The 14,714-nt window shown below is 38.8% G+C and overlaps 1 non-coding gene across 1 annotated transcript; it reads left to right on the forward strand.

Annotated features, from left to right (window-relative positions):
- Positions 1-12,873: 12,873 nt before the first annotated feature.
- Positions 12,874-12,977, forward strand: LOC148562335 (small nucleolar RNA R71). The gene has a single exon (XR_015888218.1). It is a non-coding gene; the product is annotated as a small nucleolar RNA R71 (small nucleolar RNA).
- Positions 12,978-14,714: the final 1,737 nt, after the last annotated feature.

Consider the following 14,714-nt stretch of genomic DNA (forward strand, 5'->3'; position numbering starts at 1 on the left):
ACAATCAAAACTTCCTTTCTATTCGCCTGACTAAGATCTGCAGAATAACCACAGCTTGCTCAATCCGACAATCCTCATGGGATTTGACCCTCACTCACCTGAGATATTACTTGGATGACTCGGTGCACTTGCCAGTTCAGTTGTGTGAGTTTAAATTTCGCGGACCAGAAGCTGTGATTCTGAAAGAAACATTCTTTCCTTGTATGTATCATTTTAGCAATGAAAATAGAAAATTAATGAAAACAAAAATAACAAGAAATCAAAGGATATTATGGTTAGGTTGTCTCCCAACAAGCACTCTTTTAATATCATTAGCTTAAAGTGTGATTCTTGAATTTTCTTTCTCTTTTTTCAATTGGTTAAGAGGAATGACTTCAAGGGAGAAGAGGAGAAAATTGATGCCCCCTGATTTGCTATCCTCCTAACAAGCTTTCTTTTATTGTTACTAGCTTTATTCCACTTGCTTGTTGGGGGAGGGGTTAGATTACTTTTTTTTGACCTTCTCTTTTTCATAGATATTGTCTTTTATTTATTGGTCACAATCCTTATTTGAGTACTTTCTTTGATTGTCTTCACCTCGTCGGTTTCAGGACTTGGGTACTGTGTAATGGTTAGAGTGTCCCCTTCATCAAAAACTTCTTTGATTGATAGTTCAATTAAATCAACCACCATGCAATTCTCTGATTCATTGGAGTGTAGAGTTTCTTGGTTGTTTTCCTCCATTTTTTTTGCATAATTTTGCATTGTTTCTTTTGGTAGCCGCTGAGGATATAGAATCCTAGGCTTGTATGCCTCCACAACCACCTTTTTCATTGGAATTTTACTTGGTACAGCGGCCACTTTGTCTTGCTCTTGCACTTCTAACTCCTCTTTTGTAGCTTTAGTTTGATCTCTATTCTTCTTGCTAAGCACTGCTCCACTCTTCAAGCTTATGGCCTTGTATTCTTCCCTTGGTCTAGGAAAGACATTGGTTGGTTTCTCAGTAAGATGTTGTGCCATCTGTCTCATTTGCACTTCTAGGTCCTTTCTCGAAGATTCCTGGATTTTACTATTTTTTATGGACTCTTGAAGAAAACTATTGACTTTTTGGGTAAATAAAGTGATAGCTTGAGAAAGTTGTTCTAATATTAGTTCAAGAGATGAAGGGTTGGAATGGTTTTGTAAATATGTATGTGCTGTGGTGAGTTGTTTTGGGGGATATGGAAGGAATTTTGTGGGTATTGAAATGAGTTTTTGTGGATTGTGAAAGGAGTATTGTGAAGTATGAAGTGAATTTTGTGGGTTTAGAAAGGAATAAAATTCATTTTGTGAATTTTGAAAGGATTTTTGTGGTAAGGCAAAGTCAAGTGATGAAGGATTTTGAAACGAAAAATTAGGAGGTGAGGTTGAATAATTTTGCATAAATGCATCTAGTGTTTATTGTAGCTTGTCCAAGGCACGATCAAGAGACGATGGTTCTTGATGAATGGCATATGGAACATTGAAATCTCTTTGATCATGATTTTTCCAGCCATCATTCGGATGGTTGCTCATATCATAGTAATGTGAATCATTTTGTGACCTTGAAAAATATCCCATATGGTTTACTTGCTTATACTCCATCCTTCCTTGTTCTTGACATTTTCAACCACAATTAGGATAGTAGCATGAATTATTTTGTGGTGGTGGGAAGTATCCCATAAAATTTGCTTGACCAAAAGGTGATGTAAACTCCATTCTTCCTTTAAAATACTCTGTAGAAATACAATCACCGAGATAAAAAAAATTGGAATCCCCTTGTCACAATTGAGGAAATTTCTAGTGAGGCAATAAAACAAATAGTTAACTAACAAAAAAAATAAAGAATTAAAAGCAATTAAATGAGTAGAACAAAAATAAAAAGTGTCTAATCTAGGTAATCAATTAACCGGTAGTTTGTCAATGACAATTAATCCCTGGAAACAGTGCCAAAAACATGATATAGATTATACAAATTATTTTTCGTAAAACTACCGGCAAGTGCACCAAGTCACATCAAGTAATACTATGGTGAGTGGATTATCGTTCCCACGAGGATCAACAGATTAAGCAAACAATGACTAATTGATTATTCTAATTAGACAATTGATATTGGAATGATGATTAATCAAGAAACATAAAACTAAAGAATTTGGCATTAAAGTAAATAACTGAAAATAAATGACAAGAATGTAAAGAACTAGAAATAGAAATTAAAGATAAGATAAAATGTTAAGGATCAGAGATGATAAATCCTCCAGATTAATGAGTTCACCTCTAATCTCAATCATGTAATTATTAATCTCAGGCAAATCATAGGTAATTGAATCCCAATTCTTTGGTGATTCAATTTCTCTTAACTTAATTAATTACCAAATCGTTGATCAATTGCTTATGAGAAGAGATGAAGTGCATTCTCTGATTTGGAGCCAGAGAATCTTAAGATCTGAATTTAGTTGATTCACTATCACACATCAAATCTAAATTCAAAAATCAGAAGGATTGAGAGAGAGAGGATCTTCAAGCTCAATTCCTATTATTCAATTTTCCAATTGATCATAAAATTCAACTCAGATTCAAACCATCTTCCAATGAATTTGAATCCTTTGAATGAAGAATGAAAATTCTCCCCAAAAAAATAATAATTCAGTAATTAAAGATAAAGATGAAAGAACAATTAATCCATTAGAGATAAACAGAGCTCCTTCTCCTCAACAAAGGAGAATTAGTGCCTCATAGCTGAGACCATAAAACAAAAGCTAAAATCTAGTAAAAAAGAAGAGAGGGAGAAGAGTGGAGTGTGGATTCCTCTACCCTCTGATTATGTCTTTCTTGTGCTCTTTTCACCTCTATTTATAACCTACTACAAACTCAAATGAAAATTTAAATTCAATTACATTAAATTCAAAACTAAATTTTGCTTGATTTCATGGGCTTGATTCACTTTGGAAGCTTGGAAAATTGAAGAATGAATGAAGAAATTGGAGCCTGGGGCTTGGACTAAGAGTTAGCCATGGAAGAGCATGTAAACCACGTTGGACAGCACAATTTTTACTCCAAGAATGGCCCAATTTGACCTCTATTTAAGTTTGTCGTGCCACGCCAATTGAGGAACGTGGGACGCCTGCATCTATGCTTCAATTTTGGCCCAAAATAACTTTCTGTTTTGCATCAGCTGTTGGACACCACAAAACTGGCGTGGGACACAAACTGGGGGTCATGCGAATGCATGGGTGATGCGTACGCATGATTTTCCTTATATCACCATTTGGCATACACATGAGGGATGCATACGCGCAACTCCCCTTTTCATACCAAAACGTGCGTACGCATGTAGCATGCATACACATGATTTCTCTTTTTAGCTCTATTTGTGCGTACAATGTAGTATGCGTACACATCATTGCCATTGGATGCCACGTGCACCACGTTGGATGACAAATGATTCCAGGCTCAAATTGAGCCTCAAAATATGTCCTTCAAAGCGTCTCCTTTGTTCCAAAGCGTCTCGTTGGCTTCAAGTGTGTCCTAAGCCTCCTCTTTTGTTTTTTGTGATCCTTCACTCATTTTCTACACTTATCAAAGTAAAAGCAACTCCAAGAGGCATTGATCAAAGCACCAAAAATCTTAATTAAAGCAAAGAAAATCTCAAACTTAATTCGAGAAAAGAAATTCTAAGAAACATTGATTAAAAGCATGAAAATCCTAATAAAAATAATAGATCACTACTTTTATTTAAAGAAATAATAACTAAAAATAACTAAAGATGCTCATGCATTATTACCACTTTAGTAATTATCTTTTAAGGAGTAACCTCAGCCACAAGTTCTCTTTGTCTATATTCATCCCCCCTCTCATAAAATAATCCTCACCATGTGGTGAATTAACCTATCATGATCATGAGTGAACCTATCCAAATTACATCATCTAAACACAAAAGTTTTCACTCTTCTCTCTTCACCATAGCCGAACTAACTCTCTCTCTCTCTCTCTCTCTCTCTCTCATAATTAAATTTTAACCTTATTAATTAAACAAGGTAATTAGTAGATAAGCACAAAACTAGGAAAGAGAGAAGAGAATTAAAATTAACCTTATCACTCCATAAGTTTCAATGTGTATACCCCCTTTCTTACTAAATATTTTCACTTCCATTATTTACCAAATAATTAGTTACCAAATGAGAAAAAGAAAAGGAAAAAGAATTAGAGAGAAAAAGAGAAGAAGGTAGCCAAACCAAAATCGAGAAAAAAAGAAAGAAAATTAACTTCACACTCATACAATCTTCCCTTCCAATCTCAATTGCATTCCACCACTGATGCACGGAAAACTTGTCTCATAACAAATTTCCTTCGGCAAGTGTACCAAATTTGTCGTCAAGTAAAAACTCACAATAGAGTGAGGTCGAATCCCACAGGGATTGATTGATCAAGCAACTTTAATTAGAGGAATGTTCTAGTTGAGCAAATCAGAATTTAAGTTGAGAATTGCAGAAAATTAAATGGCGGGAAAGTAAATAACAGAAAAGTAAATGCTAGAAATAAAGAGCTGAATATAGATGACGGAAAGTAAATTGCAGAATCTTAAATGGGAATGGGGTAATTGCTCATAAAAGTAAATGAAAGAAATTAAAGAGAATGGGTAAGATCAGAAATGGGAAGTTCATTGGGCTCAAGAGATGTTGCATTCTCCAGATCAATTTCATTTTCATCTCTTCCTCAATCAATGCACTCATTGATCTCCTTGGCAATCTTAAGTGATCAAATTACAATTTCTTGTAATTCAATCTCTCAAATCTTGATCAATAGCCAATTCCTTGGTCAATTGCTAATGAGAAGAGATGAAGTATGGTCACTGATTATACCACATGCATTTCCCAAATCAAGTGTTGAGAGGATTATAGTCACATATCCATCCAAACCCAATTTGGTCCAGCATGAGAAAGCATTTCTAGCATGATCTCTTCATTCCTCTTTCAAGGTTCAAAAGAGATCCAAGTTTGAATAGCTTCTTTTCCAAGATAACTACCCAATTAGATGAAGATCGAAAGCTTTCAAGTAAAATCAAGAGAAAAGATAGAAGAAGAATAATGAAAACTAGTATTGATCCATCAAATTACAACAGAGCTCCCTAACCCAATGAAAGGGGTTTAGTTGTTCATAGCTCTGGAAAATTAAAACAAAGATGGAGAATACATGATGAAACTAGAAGTGCAGAGAAAGTAAAATACAGAGAGTAGTTCTATGCCAAGAGGCTCCCTATAATTTCCAACTCTCATTTTAATTCAAAGCTACTCCTATATATACTACTCTTCGAGAACGTTAGTGATAATCACCTTTTTCACTAACGTTCCTGACCCAAGTTAGAGCCATGTTAACCTCAATGTTAGTGGCACAAACGTTGCCACTAACGTTGCCTCTTGGTCCTTCGCACACGTTATTGGGACTTACCTTTCCCAATAACATTGAGAAGCCTCCCCCTTTCTTACGTTAGAGTCCACGTTAACTTAGTTAACGTGGCTCTTAACGTTAACTTGCCAACCTTCGAGAACGTTAGTGACACTTACCTTTGTCACTAACGTTCCAATGTGCTCCTATCTCCCACGTTAGAGTCCACGTTAACTAGGTTAACGTGGCCTCTAACGTAGCAATGCTAGCCATCTCCAACGTTAGTGACAAAGGTGAATGTCACTAACGTTGGCTCATCATCTTTCTTCTTCACGTTAGCTTCCACGTTAACGAAGTTAACGTTGCTCGTTGTGGCTTGTGTGGTTCATTCCAACGTTAGTGACAAAGTTAGGTGTCACTAACGTTGGCGATCATTTACTTTCTCCACGTTAGCTTCCACGTTAACGAAGTTAACGTGGAAGTTAACGTGGCTTGTGGAGGCTTGGCCAACGTTAGTGACAAAGTTAAATGTCACTAACATTGGCTTCTCTTTTGCTTCTTAACGTTAGCAGCTACGTTAACTAAGTTAACGTGGCAACTAACGTGGCCACTTATGAGCTTGGCCCAATGTTAGTGACAAAGGTAAGTGTCACTAACGTTGGCTCCATTTCCTTTCCTCCACATTAGAGTTCACGTTAACTTAGTTAACGTGACTCTTAACGTGGGCAATGATGGCTTCGAGAGCGTTATTGGCGATTACTTTTCTCATTAACTTTGCAAGTTACTCCCATTCCACGTTAGGAGTTACGTTAATTAGATTAATGTGGCTGCTAACGTGGTTCTTCCTTGCTTCCTTTGTCCTGAAATCAAGCAATAGAGTGCATCAAAGTTCTAGTCCAAGTCATGGGAAGTACAACATCCAATTTGTCATTAAATTCATGCAAAATCCTCATGAAATCATGTAAAGTGCACAATGTATGCTTGAATCAAGATGTAAGTGAATATCTACCCAAAACTAGCTTATTTTCTAAGGAAATGCATGAAACTACCCTAAAAACAGTAAAGAAAAGGTCAGTGAAACTGGCCAAAATGCCCTGGCATCACATCACCAAACTTAAAGCTTGCTTGTCCCTAAGCAAGTACTGGAACAAGAGAATGATGAATGGAATGCCAAGATAAATGAGTCATTCTTGTGGAGGTCATGTCCCTGATTTTATGGTGGTTTCATGCATAGCAACTTAGGTTCATTCCTGGCTTTCAGACCTTTATCATGTCCTAGAATACTCACTGTGATTGCATCCCATGAGACTTTTATTCATTGATCCTTTTGTTGTCATTTCAGGGCTTATTTGTGTTCTTAAGCTAAGTGCTCTGTAAGGGGGCAACTCTTTAAAATAAGCTTTTAGCCAACACTCCCGAACCAGTTGGTTCAAGGTGCTAGGTGTTGAAGCACCCCTAAGGACTTACTTCCTCAAGTCTCTCCCCCATACATACACACCACAGGCATATGGTTTATTTATTTTCTTTTCTTGAGACCTTGGTGTCCAGCACCTCTTTGGGTTACTAAATGCTCTGTAGTGAGGGTTACTCTTGATAGTGGACTTTCAGCTGATAATCCCGAGTTAGTTAACCTAAGTTACCAAGTGATAAGGCACCCCTAAGAGCTTATTCATCCAAGTAAATCCCTCACACAGGAACACCACAGACACATGCCTCAAGATTAAAACCATTGGTGCCTAGCCTTATTGCTTACTCTTTTACTTTTATTTATTTTTTTCCACTTTCATTTTTCTTTTCCCCTTTTTCTTATTAGGATCTTGTTATTTAGTTAGTCTCATAGGGTGTGTTCAAAGCATAGTATTCATGACAGATAGTTGTCTTCCCACCTTGTGGTTGAACCATCTTAGCTAACTTATGATCATACCATAAACTCATGAACTTACTCCATAGTATGAGCTCCACTCTGGTCTTTTGTAAACACTCATTCTCTTTTTATTTGATTTAAAGGGACAAGCATACAAGTAAGCAAAGTAAGGATGCAGTGACATAAAAACTAGCAAACATAGACCTATTCAACTAAAAACTTAAAAGACAGAACTGAAAAAGGTTCCAATTAATGAGTCACTATTGATCAAAAGTGCATTCGGACTTCCAATTTTCAACATTCTAAGTACAATGGAATTAAGTAACAATACAACCTTTGGGTGATGATTTCTAGTTGCCCTCTTTTTTTGTCATCATCCTAGTCCTTGCTACTTCACTTCCTTGGGTGAAAGTGCACCATTTCCTCATAAGATTCCTGTAAAGTTATTGGAAGTTGCTTGTTCCCAAAGCACTTGAGAAATAGTTAGCTTGCATGTATGCTTGTGACTTCTGACTTTAATTTGGTGTGTGAACACCAAACTTAGTTCCTTGCCCAGTGCAAAACATTGCATATATGCAGAGAACCTCATATCTTGTTATTAACAAAACAATGATTACCTAAAGTCTAACTACATCTAAGTGGTTTCTCTTGACTGGTTGGAGCTGGCAATGTTCTTTGGGAGTGGGGTGTGATTCTAACTAATATCCTTTGGTGGAACACCAAACTTAGAATTACACTTTCACTCTTAGATTGTGTTGGTGTGGAACACCAAACTTAGCTCCTCGCAATACAGGGGAAACAGCTTGTGACCTTTATTGAAATAAAGCTGAAAAGAAAACTACCTGAGGTTGGGTTGCCTCCCAACAGAGCACTCTTTTACCGTCGCTAGCTCGACGATTCCTCCTTTACCTGAGATGATACTGTACTCTGGGGTTTTCTCCCATGTTGCCCAGATAATGCTTGAGTCTTTGTCCGTTCACTGTAAAAGTCCTCTCTGAACCTTCATCCATGATTTCGATGTGTCCATATGGCGAAACTTTTGTGACAAGAAAAGGGCTGGACCACCTTGATTTGAGTTTTCCTGGGAACAGTCTCAATTTGGAATTGTAAAGGAGTACTCGCTGCCCCTTTTCGAAACTCCTGGGTGCAAGATGCAGGTCATGTCTTCTCTTTGCCTTCTCTTTATACATCTTGGTGTTTTCATAGGCTTGTGACCTGAATTCCTCCATCTCTTGCAGCTGCAAGATCCTCTTTGCACCAGCAGCAATGCTGTCAAAATTTAGTATCTTGATAGCCCAGAGAGCTTTGTGTTCCAGCTCCAGTGGTAAATGACAAGCTTTCCCATACACTAGTTGATATGGGGACATTCCAAGTGGTGTTTTGAATGCTGTTTTGTATGCCCAAAGAGCATCATCCAGCTTCTTCGACCAATCCTTTCTGGATGCACCCACAGTCTTTTCCAGAATCCTCTTTAGCTCTCTGTTGGATATCTCAGTTTGTCCACTTGTTTGGGGATGGTAAGGTGTGGCTACCTTGTGTTTTACCCCATATCGTAGGAGAAGAGCTTCTAGTGGTCTGTTACAAAAATGGCTCCCTCCATCACTGATGAGTGCTCGTGGGACTCCAAACTGGCTAAAGATATTCTTCCTGAGGAAGTTCATGACCACCCTGTTATCATTCGTTGGGGTTGCAATAGCCTCTACCCACTTGGAAACGTAATCCACTGCTACCAAGATGTACTTGTTTGCATATGAGGTTGGGAATGGTCCCATGAAATTGATTCCCCACACATCAAACAATTCCAGTTCCAAGATGAAATTTTGTGGCATCTCATTTCTTTTGGGCAAGTTTCCAGATCTTTGGCATTCATTGCAGCTCTTTACTAGTTCTTTGGCATCCTTGAAAAGGGTGGGCCAAAAGAATCCGCTTTGTAACACCTTTGCTGCAGTTCTGTCCCCTCCAAAGTGGCCTCCATAGCATGAGCCGTGGCAATTCCATAGGACCTCTCGTCCTTCTTCTTCCGAAACACATCTCCTAAGGATTCCATCTGAACACTTCTTGAAGAGATATGGCTCATCCCAGACAAAGTATTTTGCATCATTCATGAGCTTCCTTTTTTGATGTTTATTGATCTCTGGAGGTAAGGCCCTAGTTGCCTTGAAGTTGGCAATGTCTGCGAACCATGGTGCTTTGTGAACTGTCATCAACTACTCATCAGGGAAGAGCTCATTCACACTTGTATCATGTGCTCCACCTTTATCATGAGGAATCCTGGATAGGTGATCTGCTACCTTATTCTCTACTCCTTTCTTGTCTCTGATTTTAATATTGAATTCCTGCAGCAATAAGATCCATCTTATTAGTCTTGGTTTTGATTCTTGCTTGGCAAACAAATATTTAAGTGCTGTGTGATCTGTAAAAACAATCACTTTAGTACCAATGAGGTATGATCTAAACTTGTCAAATACAAAAACTATTGCTAGTAACTCCTTTTCAGTAGTGGTATAATTTCTTTGAGTATCATTGAGGACTTTGCTAGCATAGTATATCACATGGACTAAGTTGTCTTTCCTTTGTCCTAACACTGCCCCAACTGCAAAATCAGATGCATCACACATCAATTCAAATGGTAAATTCTAATCAGGTGGAAAAATGATAGGAGCAGAGGACAACCTCATTTTCAAATTTTCAAAGGCTAACATGCATGTTTCATCAAAGATAAATGGTGTATCAGATACAAGGAGATTGCTTAAGGGCTTGGCTATCTTTGAAAAATCTTTAATAAACCTTCTGTAAAAACCAGCATGCCCCAAAAAGCTCCTAATTGCCCTGACATCACTGGGTAGAGGTAGTTTTTCAATAAGTTCTACTTTAGCTCTGTCAACCTCAATGCCTTGGTTAGAAACTTTGTGACCAAGGACTATTCCTCCTGTCACCATAAAGTGACATTTCTCCCAGTTTAAGACCAGATTGGTCTCTTGGCATCTTTTCAATACCAAGGCGAGGTGATGTAGGCAACTAGGGAAGGAATCTCTGAATACTGAGAAATCATCCATAAAAACTTCAATGAATTTTTCTATCATATCTGAAAAGATAGAAAGCATGCAGTGTTGGAAAGTCGCAAGTGCATTACATAGCCCAAATGGCATGCGCCTGTAGGCAAACACTCCATATGGGCAAGTGAATGAGGTTTTCTCTTGATCCCTGGGATCAACCACTATTTGGTTATATCCTGAATAACCGTCGAGAAAACAATAATATGCGTGCCCTGCAAGTCTTTCCAACATCTGATCCATGAATGGAAGGGGGAAATGATCTTTTCATGTAGCCTCATTGAGCTTCTTGTAGTATATGCACATCCGCCATTCTGTGACTGTCCTTGTAGGAATTAGTTCGTTCTTCTCATTGGGAACCACGATAATTCCTCCCTTTTTTGGGACGACATGCACGGGACTAACCCAGGGGCTGTCTGAAATTGGGTAGATTACCCCCCTTTCCATAACTTCATAACTTCCTTCTGTACCACTTCCTTCATGATTGGGTTCAACCTTTTTTGGGATTGAATGGATGGTTTGGCATCATCTTCCAGTAGTATCTTGTGCATGCATATGGCCGAACTTATCCCCGTTAGGTCAGCAAGTGTCCAACCAATGGCATCCTTGTGCTGTCGCAGTACTTTGATCCGTTCATCCTCTTGATCTTTGCTGAGGCATGAGCTTATGATCACTGGGTAATTTTCATTTTCTCCTAAGTATGCATATTTGAGAGTGGGTGGCAGTGCTTTGAGTTCAAATTTAGGTGCTTCTGACTTTTCGTTCTCTTCCTTTGGTGCACCTGGTATGCCAATTTCTGTTGTTGAAACCTCTTCACTTGATGTACACTCTTCCTCTATTATTCTTTCGGGCTCTTCATAATCTTCTTCTTCAAAACTCTCCTGCACTTCCTCTTCAAGTGAGTCCAACCTCATACATTCCCCCAGTTGTTCTTGTGGGTAACTCATGGCCTTGAACACATTGATTGTCATCTTTTCATTGTGTAATCTCAGGGTGAGATCACCTTTTTGGACATCAATGACAGCTCCAACAGTGGCCAAGAACGGCCTTCCCAGGATAATGGAGGTCTTGGCTTCCTCCTGCATGTCCAGCACTACGAAATCTGCCAGGAATATGAAGTCTCCCACTTTCACCAGCAAATCCTCTACTACGCCATGAGGGAACTTGAACGATCTGTCTGCCAACTGTAAGGCTATTTTTGTTGGTTTAGCCTCCTCTATCTTCATCTTCCTCATCATAGCTACTGACATCAAATTGATGCTGGCTCCTAAGTCACAAAGAGCTTTCTCCACTGTGATTTCTCCTATAATACAAGGGATCTGAAAACTCCCAGGATCCTTCAATTTTTGGGGCAGTTTGTGCTGAATGATAGCACTACATTCTTCGGTTAGTATCACAGTCTCGTTGTTCTTCCAGCTTCTCTTCTTAGTCATGAGCTCCTTCAAGAACTTGGCGTAGAGTGACATTTGTTCTATTGCTTCAGCAAAGGGTATGTTGATTTGCAGTTTCTTGAAGATTTCCAAAAATCTCGAAAACTGATTGTCATCTCCCTTCTTCTTTAATTGCTGAGGGTATGGGACTCTTGGGACGTCTGGCTTCAGCACTCCTTCCCCTTTTTGTGAACTCAAAGTGGGAACTCGAGCTTCGTCCTACTCTTCTTCCTCTTTATTTGAGTCCTTTTCTTGTGGTTTCTGGGGGATTTTCTTCATTTTCTTCCCACTCCGAAGGGTGATAGCCTGACACTCCTCCCTTTTGGTTGAGTTAGTATTACTGCGAAGGTTGTGGCTGGGGATTTGCTTGAATAAGTAGCCAATTTGTGTCTCAAGTTTCTTGATGGCAGCATCCTGGTTCTGCATATTGGACATCACTTCTTCTCAGAACGCTTTACTGTCTTGAATCTCTTTGCCTATGCCTTCAAGTAGATTCTCAATCCTTGAGAGTCTATCATCAAATGATGGTAGATTGGGATTAGAGGTGGAAGGATGAGGTAAGTTATTTTGGTTTTGATATGAATGTGGAGAGGTGTTGTTATGGGGGTGTTGATATGGTCTAGATGTGAAATGTTGATGGGCTGCATTATTGGGATTTGGGCGTCTTTGATCAAGGCCTTGGTCTTGTTGATTTCCCCACCCAAAGTTTGGGTGATTCCTCCAGCCAGGGTTGTAGATCTTGGAGTATGGATCATGGTTTTGCCTAGGTGAATTCCCAATGTAGTTGACTTGCTCCTGACTTCCCTCTGCTTCTTCATTCACTCCTTCTTGGGTTGTTGATGAAGTGGTGATTACTGCTACTTGGTTCCTCTCCATCTTCTTGGTTAGGTCAGCCAGCTGCTTGACAATGAGCTTGTTCTGAGCCAGCAGAGCATCTACATTGTTTAGCTCCATCACTCCTCTCGTGTTGCCTCTTTCAGAAGCATAGAAATAGTCATTCTCTGCTACTGTTTCAATGACATCTATGGCTTCCTCAATAGTCTTCTTCTTGTTCAAAGATCCTCCTGATGAATGGTCTACAGCCTTCTTTGATTCATATGACAGGCCTTCATAGAAAATGTGCAGCTGCACCTATTCGTTGAACATGTTAGGTGGACACCTCCTTGTCCGGTCCTTAAACCTCTCCCATGCTTCATAAAGAGTCTCACCATCTTGTTGCCTGAAAGTTTGGACCTCAGCTCTCAGCCTATTGATTCGTTGAGGGGGGTAGAATCGTGCTAAGAATTTGTTCACCACATCTTCCCAAGTTGTCAAACTCTCCTTCGGGAAAGACTCCAGCCACTTGGCTGCCTTATCCTTGAGTGAGAATGGAAATAAGAGCAGTCTATAGGCGTCAGGATGAACACCATTAGACTTTACTGTGTCACATATTCTCAGGAAGGTGGTTAGATGTTGATTGGGGTCTTCTTGGACACTCCCTCCGAATGAACAGTTGTTCTGAACAAGGGTGATAAGCTGTGGTTTTAGTTCAAAATTGTTGGCATGGATGGTTGGATTTTGAATGCTACTTCCACAGTTTCCTGGGTTTGGATTGATGTAAGAGCCTAAAACTCTTCTATCCTCCCTAGCATGATTTGCTCGACCTCCTCCGCCATGGTTGTGAGCCTCTTCCTCACGATGGTCTTCCATGTTTTCTTCCATGTTTGGTTCAAAGTATTCATCCTCTTCCTCAGCACCAACCACTCTTTTTCCTCTTGCTTCCCTCCTTAATCTAAAGAGGGTTCTCTCAGGTTCAGAATCAAAGGAAGTTGAAGCCCCGCTTCTTCTCCCTGTCATACAACCAACAAAGCACAAGCAAGGAAAATAAATGCAGAAAGTATTCTGTTAGAGTTACTGTTAGTGTGAGTGATGCAATATATCAAACAATTAATGGGTTAGTGAACTGAATTGTAAATAACAAAGAAAATTGAAAAAGTAGGGGGAAGGGAAGAAATTAACCAGAACTGAAAGTGAATTACTCAAACAGAAAATTAAATCAAACAAAACAAAAATGCTCAATCTAGTTATCTTCCAATTTAATCATTGTTGATGCATAATCAATCCCCGGCAACGGCGCCATAAACTTGATGCATGGAAAACTTGTCTCATAACAAATTTCCTTCGGCAAGTGTACCGAATTTGTCGTCAAGTAAAAACTCACAATAGAGTGAGGTCGAATCCCACAGGGATTGATTGATCAAGCAACTTTAATTAGAGGAATGTTCTAGTTGAGTGAATCAAAATTTGAGTTGAGAATTATAGAAAATTAAATGGCGGGAAAGTAAATAACAGAAAAGTAAATGCTAGAAATAAAGAGCTGAATGTAGATGATGGAAAGTAAATTGCAGAATCTTAAATGGGAATGGGGTAATTGCTCATAAAAGTAAATGACAGAAATTAAAGAGAATGGGTAAGATTAGAAATGGGAAGTTCATTGGGCTCAGGAGATGTTGCATTCTCCGGATCAATTTCATTTTCATCTCTTCCTCAATCAATGCACTCATTGATCTCATTGGCAATCTTAAGTGATCGAATTATAATTTCTTGTAATTCAATCTCTCAAATCTTGATCAATAGCCAATTCTTTGGTCAATTGCTCATGAGAAAAGATGAAGTATGGTCACTGATTATACCACATGCATTTCCCAAATCAAGTGTTGAGAGGATTATAGTCACATATCCATCCAAACCCAATTTGGTCCAGCATGAGAAAGCATTTCTAGCATGATCTCTTCATTCCTCTTTCAAGGTTCAGAAGAGATCCAAGTTTGAATAGCTTCTTTTCCAAGATAACTACCCAATTGGATGAAGATCGAAAGCTTTCAAGTAAAATCAAGAGAAAAGATAGAAGAAGAATAATGAAAACTAGTATTGATCCATCAAATTACAACAGAGCTCCCTAACCCAATGAAAGGGGTTTAGTTGTTCATAGCTCTGGAAAATGAA

Source organism: Arachis ipaensis, chromosome B6, assembly GCF_059453495.1.
Source record: "Arachis ipaensis isolate K30076 ecotype BB chromosome B6, ASM5945349v1, whole genome shotgun sequence".
Taxonomy (NCBI): Eukaryota; Viridiplantae; Streptophyta; class Magnoliopsida; order Fabales; family Fabaceae; genus Arachis; species Arachis ipaensis.